This window comes from Heteronotia binoei, chromosome 15, assembly GCF_032191835.1.
Source record: "Heteronotia binoei isolate CCM8104 ecotype False Entrance Well chromosome 15, APGP_CSIRO_Hbin_v1, whole genome shotgun sequence".
Lineage (NCBI taxonomy): Eukaryota > Metazoa > Chordata > Lepidosauria > Squamata > Gekkonidae > Heteronotia > Heteronotia binoei.
Window position 1 is genome coordinate 46,603,542 of NC_083237.1, and position 16,777 is coordinate 46,620,318.

The 16,777-nt window shown below is 43.2% G+C and overlaps 1 non-coding gene across 1 annotated transcript; it reads right to left on the reverse strand.

Moving 5' to 3' along the window:
• Positions 1-4,322: 4,322 nt before the first annotated feature.
• On the reverse strand, positions 4,323-4,394 carry TRNAV-CAC (transfer RNA valine (anticodon CAC)). Its single transcript has one exon. It is a non-coding gene; the product is annotated as a tRNA-Val (tRNA).
• Between the last annotated feature and the right edge of the window lie 12,383 nt (positions 4,395-16,777).

Below are 16,777 nucleotides of genomic sequence, written 5' to 3' on the forward strand. Positions count from 1 at the left end.
TAAACGGAACCACAACAGAAAGCCCCATGAATCATCTTTTGGAAATGAAACGCTGAAAGGTTGTTTTTTTTTCAAAAAGCAAACAGTACATTTTATAAAAGGAATTCTCTAGAATGTGTGCTGTCGTTTGGGAGGTGAAGAAACGATTGGTTCATTGTTTGCACTCCGGAGGGCTGAGGAGGGCACCAAATAGAAGGAAGATAGGGTTCCAGATGACAATGGCGGAACAGCTGCTGCTAATGAACAAGGCAAATTAATCACATTTGTCTGCCTTGCTGTGCCTTTGTGGATCAGGGTGGAAGGAGACAGAGTCTCAGGGAAGGTTAATCTCTTTCATCCCTGCAGATTCTGCACTGTGCCAATATCACCCCTCCTACTGTTTCATTCACCGCTAAAGGTTTCTTTTTCTGGTCTGGGAACTGGCCTGGGGAAAACAAACCACCGAGGCCGAGCAAAGGGAAGAATTAGTGAAAAAGGTTAAGGATACCCTTTGCTGATTTCTCCCCCCTGCAGCAAAAGCATTTGTGTGTGTGTGTGTGGGGGGCATCTTGTGGTGCAGTGGGAAGGAAGGAAGAGATGACAAAGTCATGATCCATGGGCAGAAATTCTTCCACCCAAGGAAAAACCCCTGCGGACTCAAGCCTTGATTTCTAGTCATGTTAGAGCTAAAATGCATGTTAGTTGTGACATGATTCATTTTATAGGTGCCCAACCAGACTTGTAGTTACACATAGGATTGTGACAAGTCCCCTTCAAGGCATTCTGTTGCTTCATTTGGCTCCAGAGGCCTGAAGGGGAAGAAAGGGGCTTTAGGCTTCTCTCACATGCCTTTTTTTGTTATCAGAAATGGCCATGAGGGTGAGGGCTGCTTGCCCCTTCTTTGGTTTATGCGTGTCCTGGGATTAGTCTGTTTCATCCCTGTGGATTCTGCACTGCCAATATCACCCCTTTGGCAGAATCCACAGGGATGAAAGAGATTAACCTTCCCGCAATTCTGTCTCCTTCCACCCCGATCCATAAAGGGGCAAGGTGGGCAAATCTGATTAATTTGCCTTGTTCATTAGCAGCAGCTGTATCTACCTCAGCTGTGGCAGAAGATGCTCTAGGATTTGGGTTAAAATTTTGTGGTACCACAGAATGCTAGAGCATCCCTGGCACGATGGGCCCTGCACAGCGATGTGACTTCTGGGGGACGTTGTCATGCTGGGCACATTGTGTGACTATGCAGCTTTTTGAGGGTGGGGATCCTCCCAGCAGCCTGCTCTGTGCCAGTGGGTTGGGGCCCCCCAAACTGGGGGATCCCCCACCCCCAGTGGGAGCTTGGCAGATGTACCAGAGATGGACTCATGAAGCCAGAGGAAGGGGCAGATAGATAAATTCTGGGAGGTATCTCCTGGTATTATAGCCGATCTCCTGGTATTATAGATCTGGAGAAAATGGCTGCTTCGGAAGGCTGACTCTATGGCATTGGACTGCATTGATGTCCATCCCCTCCGTCCTCGGCGTCACCCCTCAAATCTCCAGGTATATCCTAAACTGGAGATGGCGACTCTAGCAGATAGGGCTCACCTCCACAATGGTCACAATCACAACATGTATTTTGGCCTTTAGAAGCAGAAAGGTTGAAATTTCTTCATCATATGACCATGCTTTAAGTTAGCCCTGTCATTTTGCCCCTTTGAAAGCCCTGAAAATCTTAGCTGCTGTGTGGCTAAAGGAAAGTAACAAGGAGATCTTTCAAGAGTTCCTATTTTTTGTTAACAGGGCTTTTTTGGTAGAAAAAGTCCAGCAAGAACTCATCTGCATATTAGGCCACACCCCCTGAAATCATGGTTGTTTCACACAGGGTTTTTTTTATAGAAAAAGCCCAGCAGAAACTCATTTGCATATGAGGCCACACCCCATGACACCAAGTCAGACAGAACTGTGTTCCTGTGCGTTCCTGCTCAAAAAAGGCCCTGTTTGTTAACAGGCTCAATAGGAACATGCGTATGCTAAATGGTAACAGGAGAATCATACAGAAATTGACTATTTCACCTGGCATCATGAACAGGCTGTCTGTCTGTCTGGTGCTGCCTTCGGCTTTAGAATACTCCCTCACCACTGTCTCAGTTCTATCTTGTACTCTTTCTTATTTGAGTCTCAGCCTGGAAAAAATTTCTATTCCATCGCAGATCCATCTTGTGACCTTTGGAAAATTGCTTTCCTAGCAAATGGGATGGAAACTGCCTTTTGCTTATGTCAGGGGCACGTCTCAGGAACCATCCCATCCAAGCAGACCGGGAAGCTGGGGAGACACACCTGACCCATTTTAAAAGCTGTTCCAAGCTCAAGGTTGAGATGACAGTGTGACATTTGCGACTTGCGCTAAGTGATGGGGCCTGGTACGCATTAGCTGCTAAATGCCTTCCTCAGACTTTCCTGTTTACACAGTGAGATGCAGAATGTTCTGGAGTAAAAGGCAATATGCAAACAGCTACTCTTCAGGTGTCTTTTATGAGAAGAAGCTCTTGCAACCATAAGGGGAAATTTTTACCCCCAACAGAATGAGAGGTCAGTCTGATCAGGACCAGCCCTAGACACCCTAGGCACCGTAGGCTAGGGTAACTTCTCGTGCCACTCCTGGCACTGATAATGTCACCAGGTCACATGGGGTTTTTGCCCATTATGGCACCCCCGGAAGGCTACCGCCCTAGGCAATCACCTAGTTTGCCTTGTGGCAGAGCCAGCCCTGATCCCCACAGTGCTATGAAGTTAAACAGGAGATCTTGGGCCATTTGTTTTCTCCAAGAAGGAAAAGGAGAAGAGATTGGATTTATACCCCACCCTTCACTCAAGAGTCTCAGGGCCTCTTGCAATCTCCTTTTCCTTCCCTTCCTCACAATAGACACCCGTGAAGTAGGTAGGGCTGAGAGAGCTCTGAGAGAACTGCTGTTGAGCAGAGCAGCTCTGTGAGAACTTGTGACTGGCCCAAGGTCACCTAGCTGGCTGCATGTGGAGGAGTGGAGAATCAAACCCGGTTGTCTCGGATTAGAGTCCGTGCACTTAACCACTACACCAAACTGGTTCTCTTCAGATTTACAGACCTACTTCACATGGTTGTTGTGAGGGTAAAATAGAAAAAGGGAAACTGTGCCTATTACTATAAGATCCTTGGAGGTAAGGCAGGAGAAAACATGAGATGGGGGAAAAAATAACTCACAAAAGAGGTACTTAGTTTCTTAATCTTGCTTGAGCGAAGGCACCTTTATGGGAGTGAGAATGTGTATGGCCTATTTCTCTAGTCTTTGCTCATTTGGGCTTTTCTCATTTGCCTGCCTGAGTCATGGAGCTGAGTATGTTTGGATTAACTGAGTGTTCGAAATTGGATTACAAATACTTCATGTGTTCTTGTACTGCTTCCTGGGAACCGTGGTTCAGTCTAGCCAATTTTGAGCACGTGTCAACACGATGGCAGCCTTTGAACAAAAGCAGCACATGCGTTCAAAGTGTAGCTGGCTTTAAAAGATACCTGACTTTCCTAAGAAGTCCTTGGGGGCACAAGGGAGTTGAGCAAGCCAGTGAATTGTGAGCAGTGCAGCTGTTCTAGACAGCCAGCATGCCAAATGCTACCACTGCAGAGATGCATCTGAACTGAACAAATGCCCATGAAGTTGCCTGAGACTGAGTTAGGCTGTTAGTAGTCTATAAAGATCAGTATTGTTTGCTATGGCAAGCAATGGCTCTCCAGAGAGACCCAGTTTGGTGTAGTGGTGAAGAAGAAGATAGTGGATTTATATCCCACCCTATACTCTGAATCTCAGAGTGGTCACAATCTCCTTTACCTTTCCCCTACCCCACAACAGACACCCTGTGAGGTGGGTGGGGCTGAGAGAGCTCTCACAGCAGCTCCCTTTCAAGGACAACTCCTGAAAGAGCTATTGATGACCCAAGGCCATTCCAGCAGCTGCAAGTGGAAAAGTGGGGACTAAAACCTGGTTCTCCCAGATAAGAGTCTGCACACTTAACCACTACATCCAACTGGCTCTCAAGAGCAGAAAACTCTGGAGAATCAGGGTTGATTCCTCACTCTTCCACATTCAGCCAGCTGGGTGACCTTGGGTCAGTCATGGTTCTGTCAGAGCTGTTCTCTCAAGAGCAGTTCTCTCAGAGCCCTCTCAGCTCTATCTACCTCACAGGATGCTTGTTGTGGGGAGGGGAAGGGAAAGGAGATTGTAAGTCACTCTGAAAACTCTGAGTAAAGGGCAGTGTATAAATCCAATTTCCTTCTCCTCCTCCTTCAGTAGAGATTTTTCACATCACTTGCTACCAAATTCTTTAACTGGAGATGCCAGGGATTGAACCTGGGACCTTCTGTGTGTGAAGCCGATGCTCTACCACTGAGCCACAGCTCCACATAAGAGAAGAAGCTGAGCGGAGGGGGGGGGGGCGTGGCGACTGAGCTTCTGGTCGGTTGCATCCCTCCTATGCTCCTGCTATCCCTGTGGAAGATTAACTACTATTCCCAGATAACACAGCCAAGTATGGAAAGAACATCGTTAAGTATGGGAAGGACCAGCGCAATAAAAGGTACTAAAAACCCTCCCTATAGACCTAGAAAGGGTAAAACTGACTTAGAAGAATCTGATCATTCTGACTTGGAGACTTCTATGTTTGAGGAAATGGCTGCGAGAGGAAGTAACCCTCCCCAAAGCAAACAGACTGAGATACTGCACGCCCTAACGGAGATAAAGAATGAAATTAAGAATGATATAAGGTCTCTTAGGGCAGAGGTTGGAGAATTAACAAGGAAACTTGGACTTCTCAAACAGTCAGTCAAACCAATTAATAAGAAATTGAATGAACTCACTACAGCATTGAAAACAATTGAAAAGAAAGCTGAAGCTGCATATCAGATGGCAAAAAAGACATCAGAGGATTTGAAAGACTTTAAAGATTTTGAGTCTTGGGCCAAAAACAAGATCATACTTCAGGAGTTAAAACTGAGAGAAAGAAAGGCCAAGCTTCGTGGAATATTTGTAAATTTTGGGAAGACAGAAAACCTTACTACAGCTTTAAATAGATGGCTGAGTCAGTTTCTTCTCACAGAAGGAGAAGCAGAGTCTCCCCAAGAGATTGTTACCTCTGCCTTCCGATTAAACATTTCCAAAAAGGCTCCTGACAACGTTTCCCTGGATATTGTTGTTGAATTTAAACAACTGCATATGAAGAATAAACTTTTTAATATTGCCAGGGAAAAACAAGGACTGTGCCTTGAAGACACAATAGTTTTTTTATTTCCAGATATCCCAGCTGAAGTCATTAAGGCAAGGAAGAGACTGAGAGACACAACAAAGATTCTTTTTGTTTTATAATTTTTATTGATTTTAACTACAAAAAGAAGAAGCAAGAGCAAAGATACATAAAAGGGGGGGAAAGGGCATGTACAGAGTGGGAAAAACAGAAACAAAGAAAAGTACAAATATATCAATTTTAATTCTACCTCCAAATAAAATGCCCAATTCGTTCTACCTGCAAATATGAAATTCTCCATATATTTTACCATCCTTGTCTTTCATTATAATTTTTTTTACTAAACTATTACTAGCAATATAAGTCTAAACAATTCTTCAACACAAATAAGCATAAAAAATTCAAAGCCATCTCGACACAAGATTGGCTGATTTAACTTAACCATGTTAAGAGCACAGACTAATTTGTTAGCTTCACAATATCCTTATTAAAATAAGCACATAGAAATCATATCTTTATCTGTAACAAATTAAAAAATACAATGTAATAATTTGTCTATCTCAGTATAAGCAATTTCTCCAGAGGAGCATATTGAAAACAAATCTGCCAGATTACAAAATAATTTTGCTGTCTGCCTTTTTAACAATTAATCCAACTCTTATATCAGTATGAGCAATTTCTCCAAACAAACATACTAAAAATAAATCTGCCATATAAGAATAAATGTGTTGTCTGCCCTCTTTACCATTGATCCAAATTAACTGTATATCTAACATTTTAACAACACCCTTCCATCCTTAGGCTTTCCTTTGGCCTTTTAAGGATACATGTCAGTTCTTATTAATAATTCTATATTTATTTACCCACAAGGAAAACCAGAACTCAGGAATCCTTCTTCCCAGGAAAATTTTTAAATCTTAATTTTAGCTGCTTAATTTAGCCATATTAAAAATACAAATTCACTTATTGGTTCAACAATATCATCATTACAGTAGGCATAAAAAATAGATCTTTATCTATTAGATGCAAACCAAATTGAAAAATAATTATGTTACCTATCTACCTAAGTATATAGCCCCAAAATCCCGCCTATATGCCTATACGCGTAGGTCGACTATACGCCTACTTTCCCTGCGAATGAGGCCTTGAAAAGTCAAAGAGCAATTTTAAGTATTGGTAATAACTTGAATTGGACTGAATACAAATACTTAAATCAACCCGGATTATAATTGGACGTACATTAAAGAGACTATTATTTGGCTGCAATATGGTCTGAACATAAAAGAGATATATTTTAGTGAGATTTGTCCCTGTTGTCCAACTGTAATTGAAATGATAACATTTGAAATCTCAGCTGGAGCTGATTTGGAATGACGATCTAATAGCTACTTTTCAATTTGGATTAAGAGACTGAGTTTACTGAGAGAGAAAAATGGCACTGTCAAGCAAAATGTCTTATAAAAAAGATATATTATGGAATATTACTTCTCTGAAACAGGATCTTGGTTCATTAATGCAGTTGATTAGAAAGCGAATGGGAGCTTTTATGCTGAAAGCTAACGAACTTTTGAATCTACATGAGCTAAAGAGATTCTGGCGACGTCTGTGGAATCAGAATGAGAAAGTGATCCGTTCCGAAACGAACAAAAGAAAACCAAAATGGATCCTTATGGCGCAGTTACAAAACAAGACCGGAAATCAAGATTGAGTGAAGTCCTGCTGAGAGGAACAAATGGCGCAGAATTCTTCTCCTCATTACCAAGATGGGTGGCCACATTGAGAAGAGAGAAGGTGCATTCCAGCCAACAAATTAAGATGTGGAAATCTTTCAGGAAAAAGGACTCTTGAACTTTTTCCCTCTCTGTGGATAGTTGGATATGGAACTCTTAATAAGAACTGACATGTGATTTTAAAAGGCAAAGTGTGATGTCTGGTTTATGTTGTTGGTTTTCTTTGGAGTAATATGGATATAGAAGCAAAAGAGATCAAAAAGTTTTTAAATTTTAAGAAGATAGATAATGTAATCAAATTGTAACTTGGTGAGCCGTTGGATATGGAATTTATAGTAAGAACTCATATACGATTTTAAAAGGCTAGGTGACACAACAAAGATTCTATGTGGTAAAGGAGTTCAGTATAGATGATTACCGCTAGGCCACCTAGTGATCAATATGGAAAATCAAACTTTTACTGCATATAATGAGGCATCTGGCAAGGAATTAATTGACAGTGTAATGAAGAAGAAGAAGAAGAAGATATTGGATTTATATCCCGCCCTCCACTCTGAAGAGTCTCAGAGCGGCTCACAATCTCCTTTACCTTCCTCCCCCACAACAGACACCCTGTGAGGTGGGTGGGGCTGGAGAGGGCTCTCCCAGCAGCTGCCCTTCCAAGGACAACCTCTGCCAGAGCTATGGCTGACCCAAGGCCATGCTAGCAGGTGCAAGTGGAGGAGTGGGGAATCAAACCCGGTTCTCCCAGATAAGAGTCCGCACACTTAACCACTACACCAAACAAAAGTCTGGAAGAGTTTGAACCTAGAAATTACGTTTTCTTGAGGAGGAGAGTAATTAATAGGAGTATATGTATATAGTTAGTAGATATGATAAATGGGAATGGAAAATAGAATTGAATTGTTAAAGCCAATGGATTAGCAAGGAGGTGGTGGGTGTGCCCCCCCCCCCCAAGACCTCCAACTGTAGAGATTTTCTGTAGCACCCAGTTCTGGAGGTAACCCTGTCCAGCTTCCTTTTGCAGATATGGGAGAAGATAGCTAAAGTTTTAAAAATTAAGTGTGATAAGATGGAAGTTCGTGAAGAAGTAAAGAATTGTTGGAAACAAAAGAAAGAATATAATTATGATTAGAATAAGAATTAGGAAGAGTGGTAAGGGGATCGGGTGAAATCGGGTAAAGAAAGGAAATAAGATGAGGCAGAAGTTTATTATTAGTATTCAGTTTAATTTGTAGAAGACAACAAGCAAAAAACCAGAAGTATTTATATGAGATGTATAAATCTGTTGATATATGTACACTTAATAAAATATTAATTTATAATGATAAAAAAAGAGAAGCCAACATACACGTAGTCAGTCTCTTGATCTATCAAGGTCAGTATTTCCTATCTAGGCAGTGGCTCACCTACTGCCGGATTCTTTAACTGGAGAGGCCAGAGGCTGGACCTGGGACCTTTTGCACACAAAGTAGATGCTGTATCACTCAGTCACAGCCCCTCCCTTTGACCTGAGAGAATACAGGGGTTGTGAGTAGGGTGAGTTGAATTTTCAAATGCCTTGTCTGTGGAGATCACAACATGTTTTGCAGTGCTTGCCCTGTAGGCTTAGGCCAAATGAAGATGCCAAGGGGATAATAAAAAGGTAAAAGTGCAAGCACCAGTCATTTACGACTCTGGAGTGACATCGCATCATGACGTTTTCAAGGCAGACGTTCTATGGGGTGGTTTGTCCTTGCCTTCCCCAGTCATTACACTTCCCCCCCCCCCCAGCAAACTCGGTACTCATTTTGCCAACCCCGGAAGGATGGAAGACTGAGTCAACCTTGAGCCGGCTACTTGAACCCAGCTTCCACTGGGATCAAACTCAGGTTGTGAGCAGAGCTTGGACTGCAGTACTGCAGCTTACCACTCTGCACCACGGGGCTCCTCAAGGGGATAATACATGGGATTAAAAACAGGTTCCTCCATTTTCATTTATTTGTCTGCATGCTGGGCTGTTGTCTCCAGAAGCACGTTACACACTTGATCTAGCAGACCCAGGAGGTCTGGGAGGTTTCTACACACAGGTGATGTTATTTTCTATCATAGGCATTCTGTCCTGCATAGGACGCCTGACTATACCAACTGTGGGATTGCACAAACTACAGCCCTGGCCACAACTGTGTTTTTGTTCCATATAAAATGTCAACATCACTGTCTGGTCTCCTTTCTTGAGTTGCCTATGAACTTGGTCTCCAGCTGTTTCGTCCAACCCTTGAGGAGGTTAAGCCCAGGCAGAGCTTGACAGCTGTAGCCCTCCTCCTGCTGAGCCAGGGGCACTGGAAGCGAAACCCACTCTAGGAGTCACAGGAGAAAGAGGAGAGTGAGGCCAGCAGGATGTTCATGGTGGATGGAAGTTGGATGTGGGCCATCAATTCCAATTAACAGAGACACATCCAAAGGTGGCTGGGAAGGGGGAGTTCCTTTTCTCTCTCTTCTTCCCTCTGTGTTCTCCACAGCATGTTAAAACTAAAATAGGAAGTTCCTATTGATTTTTTTGGTAGGATGATGATGCAGATGAACGCATCTGCTTATGTACAAATGTACAAGAATGAATCCCACAACAGTAACATGTCAGCTCCTGGATAGCCCTCAGCTTTTCCAAAATCATATCATACACAAGGGTCCTGGACATTTATTTGGACGTTAAGTCCCACTGATTTCTATGGAACACACTTCCAAGTAGTATCATAATCTACTGACTGCATAAATGCATGTAAAAAGGAAGTTAGGCAAATTTATGGAGAATTGGTCCATCAGTGGCTCCTAGACCTAACGACTAAAGGAAACCTTCACCTCCAGGGGCAGTAAACCTCTGAACAGCTGCACTGGGAAGCAATGGTCTATATCTTACAACTCCAGTGAGCACTAATCATCATCTGATTTCCTAGCCAAGGCTGGACTCTGAACAATGTACATCAGATAAAAAACAATATGTAGATTAAAACAGCCATTGGTTGTAAAACAATAAAAATCCCAAACCCCTACAGCATTCTGGGAATTGTGTTTATTCTCCCAGACTGCTCTATATATGCTCTATGTAAGGGGGGACTTCTGGAGGGGGGTGGGCAGAAAGGTGGGCACCAATCCTCGCTGTCCTCATTCAAATGCCTGGTGGGCCCTGCAGAATTGCAGGAGATCCCACAGGGCCCAAATATCATCCAAAAGAAAGTTCCACAAAATAGAGGCCAGGACTGAAAAAGCCCTGGCACTTGTTGAAGACAGCTGGATCTCTTTAGGGCCGTGGATCACCAGCAGATTGTTACCAGCAGAGTACAGCACCCTTCCAGCAACATAATGGAGAAGATGGTCCCACGGGTATGTTGGTCTCAGACCACTCAAGGGCTTGAAGGTCAAAACCAAAACCTTGAATCTGACTCAGTACCTAACTGAAAGCCAGTGTAGCTGGTGTAGCACAGGTTGTATATGTGCCATCCATGGTGTTCTTGACAGGACTCACATTGCCACATTCTGGACCCATTGAAGTTTCCGGGTCAACCTCAAGGGTAAGCCAGCATAGCTTTTTTCCCAAGAGTTGTTTGTGTTGGGGGAAGGCTACTTAGACTGGTGTTTGGCCCTCTGAAGCAACTGATTAGCCATTGTGTGAAACAGGTTGTTGGGCTAGATGAATGTCTGGTTTAATCTAGGAAGGCTCTTCCTATGATTGCCTTGAGGGTAACCATACATTCTATGGAGTTTTATTTGATAGAATGAAAACGAAAGTCTTTAGTGTCTATGCAATGATATGTTGGCCTTAAATCAGGGGTGATCTGGGAAGTCAAAATGGCTGAGGAACAAACCAAGCATCCACAACGGTCATTGGCTAAGCCATTCCTTCTTCCCACAAACAAGCAGCAGTGTGGGAAGAGACAACTGGTAAGTTCATACTGATCAACATGGCTACTGAAGAATCCAAGCCAAGTGGTTCTGTGGCACGGGCAGACCTATTGGGGTTTAGCAGTACATGCTCCTGGCTCCAGTAGAGTGGCCCACTGGGACATTTCCCTGTAAGTTAAATGGCCAGTCCACCCTTGGTTGAAATGGACAACAACAGAAACATCCCATTACAATATCATATTACAATCATTGTGCAAAAGCCCTCACTGGATTGAAGTGTGAGGGGCCTCTTTGCTTGAGTATAGGGCTGCCAATCCCCAGGAGGGGGCAGGGGATCCCCCAGTATGGAAGCTCTCCCCCTGCTTCAGGGTCATCAGAAAGTGGGGTGGGCAGGGAGGAAATGTCTGCTGGGCAATACATTATTCCCTATGAAGACCAATTTCCATAGGGCATAATGAAGAACTGATCTGTGGGTATCTGGGACTTGGGGGGAGCTTTTTTTAAAGATAGAGGCACAAAATTTGCAGCATAGCATCCAGTGCCTTTCCTCAAAAAACCCTCCATTTCAAAAGGATTGGACCAAGGGGTCCAATTCTATGAGCCCCCAAAGAAGGTGCCCCTATCCTTCATTATTCCAAATGGAGGAAAGGCATTTAAAAGGAGTGTGGTCCCTTTAAATGTGATTACCAGAACTCCCTTTGTAGTTCAATTGTGCTTGCCACACCCTTGCTCTTGGCTCCACCCCCAAAGACTCCAGATATTTCTTGAGTCCAACTTGGCAACCCTACTTGAGTAGCTCATTTTGAGCCATTAGGAGCTTGGTGCTTTGCTTCTGGCTCCATTCTCCAGGGCATGAGATAGTCCGGATTGAGCAGGGTGGGCTTATTTGATGATGACCATGCCTTTCTCCAAGAGGGGGTCCCTTAGTTAAGATGGCCCCAGTGTTCCCTCTGAGTTAGTGTGAGCTAGCTCACAGTTTTTTAGCCTCCGGCTCACACATTTTTGTTTTAGCTCAGAAAGGATGGCCCCAGAGCAAACTAATTTATGCAGTAACCAAATCGCTTGCTCACAACTTTAATGCCAGTAGCTCACATAGTAGAATTTTTGCTCATTCCACAGTTTAGAGGGAGCACTGACTGGCCTATGGTCCTTTGTATCTTTCCAGTTCTGTGATTCTCAGATGAGGTCTCGGAAATGCTTCATTGCTCATCACCTCTCATCTGGAAACCAATGAAAGAGTTGAGATTGCCCAGTGATTGCCATCCATTTTAAGCTACACAATGGGCATGACTCAAGGGAGACAAACGTCTGCTTTCGTGAATGTCTTCCCATTTCTTGCTTCTGGGTCTCCGTTTGTACAGCAGAAGAGCTAATGCATCTGTAGGAAACCACTGGAGAGGCTATGAAGGGTGAACTGGCACCTTTGTGTATACTGAAGATACAAAGGGGGAGGGTGTTTAATTGACTCATTCCACTCAGCCTTATCTTGTTCAAACACACATTTGTCCTCTCATCGATTAGCGGAAGAGGTTCTGGGGCAAACAGCCGGCTCTCTTCCTTGGGATGATTACATGGATTGCTAATTGATGTCCTGATGTCAAAGAAACCAATGGCAGTTTTCTGCATGACATGATTTTTTTTTGAAGAAAACATCTGATCACTTTCTCCCTGCGTGTTCAATTTACTAGACCAATGGAGACCTGGGGAGAGATTTTTATAAAAAAGATTTTCAATTCCATGGACCATTGTAAAAAAAAAAAATGGTGCCTCTCTGGGAATAGTATCTGGCAAGGAAACCTATCCAACTTTCTCTAGAGTTTCCCAGTTACAGAAGGAACAAGAAAAATCTTAGCTTAGCGCCCCCGTCCCCAACATCATAATTGTCATCACTGTTTTTATTATTAGAATCACAATTGTTTGGTGGGTGATGAAGCAGCTTTAAAACAGGAAGAACAAAGAAAATGGTCAAATATTGTCATTATGACTCCCAATCTAATAACAATTTTTTTTAAAAAATCTAATGTCCCACAAAACTATCTCCTTCTTATCAGTATGCAGAAAAACAACCAACAACTTTGTACAAAACACTCAATTAAAAATCAATAATATAAAGTCTTTCTTTGTTATTTCAATAAGTACAAAGATACCAAATACACAGTATACAAAAAATCACACAGGAACAGGATCCACCGGGAAATGAAAATACAAAGTCCTCAGTACTTAGTCCATCATTCCTTTTGTTCAGTTCTCTGTGGTATCCAATTTCCTTAAAAGTTCAGCCTCGAGGGGTGATTTTCCTTATTTGCCCGTTGACTTTTGGATCACATTTCACATGAAATGCTTTCTCATAGAGCCAATCTGCTTTAGGGGAGGGACGGTGGCTCAGTGGTAGAGCATCTGCTTGGGAAGCAGAAGGTCCCAGGTTCAATCCCCAGCATCTCCAAAAAAGGGTCCAGGCAAATAGGTGTGAAAAACCTCAGCTTGAGACCCTTGAGGTCCGCTGCCAGTCTGAGAAGACAATACTGACTTTGATGGACCAAGGGTCTGATTCAGTATAAGGCAGCTTCATATGTACATCCTTTTGATGTCAACTAAGACCACTTGATCACATTCTCATCCAGCACAAGCTTGCAGTAGTAGAAAAGGCAAACTCTATGATGGGGGTTATTAAGAAAGGGATTGAAAATAAAACAGCCGTTATTATTATGGCCCTGTATGGGGGTGGCCTGTGTGCAGTTCTGGTCACCGTATCTCAAAAAAGACATAGCAGAGCTAGAATAAGGTACAGAAAAGGATAGTTGAGATGATTTGGTGCTTGGAGCACCTTTCCTAGGAGGATAGGCTGAAGAGTCTGGGATCAAGAGATGACTAAGGAGAGATGTGATATGGGTTTATAAAATTATGCATGGGCACAGAGAACTGACAAAGAAAATTATTTCTCCCTCTCCCCAAATATGAGAATTTGAGGATATCCAAAGAAGCTGATGGGCAGTAGAGGATGGACAAAAGGGAACACGGGATCAAAATGTGGAAATTACTGCCAGAGGATGTAAATCTGTTCACTAGCACAGAGAACTTTGAAAGGGGATTAGAGAGATTCATGGAGGAGAGGTCTATCAGTGGCTTCTAGCCATGCAGACTGAGGGGAACCTCCACATTCAGAATCAGTCAGTCTCTGAATCCCAGTGCCAGGAGGCAACATCTGGGAATTCATAGAATGCCTCATGATACTGTGACATCACTTATGGATACTCAGAAGTGATATCATTGCACCACTCTCTGCTGACAAATGCTCCTAAACCTTCCTGGCTAGCAATCCTATGGAGTCAGGCAAGTCAGGCAAAGACTGACAGATTTCCCAAATCAAACTGGAAACCAAGGGTGTAGTCTGTTGTTCTTGTTTTTTGGTCACTACACTCTTTCTGGCATACAAATCCTACGCTTAATCTCAAACCACTCTTACAGGTTGTAGCCAATTCAGCAGGCATTGATATTGGCAGCTCTGAAGTATTCCATGTCCTGTTTCTGAATAAAAATGCAGGAGCAAACTTTCTGGTTCACTGCCAGCTTAAACAGGCACCCTATACCTTTGGTTAAGAAGAAGGGGCTGCCTCAAAAGTGGTGGGTGGACAGTTGCTTAGGTATATGAGATGGTCAATGGAAGATCACCTGCCTTGGTGGTTGCATTCATCCCTTCTTTTGCCATCAATCACAGCCAGCTTGTTGCAATTAATTACTTGAAAACGTTTTTCTCCGTCTTGACGGATTTGATGTTTTTTTTTTCTCTTGAGTTAGTGCTTAATGACTTCTTGGAAGAAATTAGAAAACAGCATTGATTTTGTTGCAACAAATAAACCTCTGGTCTCCCCCAACTTTCCTGACAAATTCTCTGTGCCTGTCTTTTGTTCCTTGACTGAAGTTTAGAGTTTGGAATAAACTCAGCCAATGCTGCCTTCTGCTACAATCACTACAGGAAGCTTTAATAAACCACTCACTGTTGAGACTTGGTTCATAGAAGGTATAGAAAAGCTGGGTCATATTAAGTAACTATGAGAACATAAGAAGAGCCCTGTTGGATCATACTGGTAGTCCATCCAGTCCAGCATCCTGTCATAGTCAGTGGCTAACTAGTTGCTCTAGAGAGCCAACAGTGGGGCATAGAGGCTGAGGCCTTTCCCAGTTACTGCCCCCTGGCACTGAGTTTCAGAGGTTTGTGGTCTCTAATTGTGCAGGTTCCCTTTAGTTACCAGGGTTAGTAACTGTTGATAGACCTGTCTTTCATGAATCTGTCTATCCTCCTCTCAAAACAGTCTATGCCCGTGGGCATCACTATATTTTCCAGCAGTGAATTCCACATTGGGAGTCCCTTGTGTAGAGAAGTATTTCTTTTTGTCCATCCTAAATCTATTGCCCATCAACTTCATTGGATGCCCTTGAGGGCTAGTATTGTGGGAGATGGAGAAAAAAATGATCTCTCCATCCATTCTGTCTACTCCATGCATAATATTATCTATCATGTCTCCCTCTGCCCACCGTAGTCGTCTCTTTTCTAAATGAACTGGGTGTGTGTAGGATTTGGCACTTTTTTGGGAATGCTGCTAGAAAATAGTAAATTATTAGAACAACAAGCATTGTTTAAGGCTGTGTGATTCATTTAAAACTTTGTAAAAAGCATATTTGAAGCTGGGTCTCCCAGAGTCTAGTCTGAGGGCTGAACTAAATGATGTGTGTGTGTGTGTGTTTTAGCATAGCTTGGGGAACCTGATTTCCCATCATTCCCACAGCTTCTGTGGGGAATTTCTATTTATAATATTGTGTGGGCCCAATTTTGCTCAGGATCATGTCATGAGGGAAGCAGGGCTCCCGCCCTTTTCCTTAGCTGAAACAGGAGGCGGGGGGGGGGGGCGGGGGGGAGGACATTATATTCTGACTCCTTAAAGAAGTCTTGTGTAGTTTTGCCCTGACACTCTAACTGGCTACACCACATCAGCTCAATATAATTGTAAATAAAACAACGACATCACAAATTTCCATTGATTTCATGTCCAAAGGAAGCTAAACCCAGCAGTGTTGCCTCTGGAAATTCTCACCGTCAGGAAAGTGGAGATCATTGTAATAGTGTGCATGGTGTAAGTGGTTAGTGTGTAAGACTCGGATTTGGGAGACTGCAGTTTGAGTCCCCACTCAGCCATGGAAGCTTGCTGGTGGACCCTGGGCCAGTTCCACACTCTCTCAGCTTCACCTATTTCACAGAGCTGCTGTGAGGATAAAATGGAGGAGATGGGAATGATGTACGGTGCCCTGAGCTCCGTGGAGGATGGGCAGGAAAAACATGGAGTAAATAAAGTAATAAAAGACCACAAGAACTCAAGTCTTCTCTCACAGCCAGAGAGCTTTGGGGACATATAAACAGAGAAGCTTGTTGCTTCCCTCATGATATGGATTGAAATGCATCCACCCAAATCCTGCCCACATATTGATTCAGTGGAGGGAAAACACAAACCAAGAGATGCCAACTGTCACCTCCACATGAGGGAAAAAACACAGCTCATCACCCTTACTGCCTACATCTCATAGAAGGAGCAGAAGTACAAATATTCACACACACACACTCTGACTTGTGGGGGAAGGCAGAGAACACAGGCAGGTGCCAGGCTGAAGTTTGCTCACCCATTTCATATGGAGAAAAAGGCAGGGCGAGTTAACACCACCTGCCCCACCAATCTGTTTGAGTGGCTGCCCTTGCCAACTTGAATGAAAAATGAGGTGAAAATTCTGTCCACAGTTTACTTGTGAGGTAAAAGAATAATATTTTCAAGTGTGCACCCTTCCAACATTTCACAGATGAAACATTAGGGTACTGTTGCGTTTTTAACACACTGTATTCACACACCTAAGGTCACTGCCTGAAAAGTCCTCAGGACACATTTCTGAAG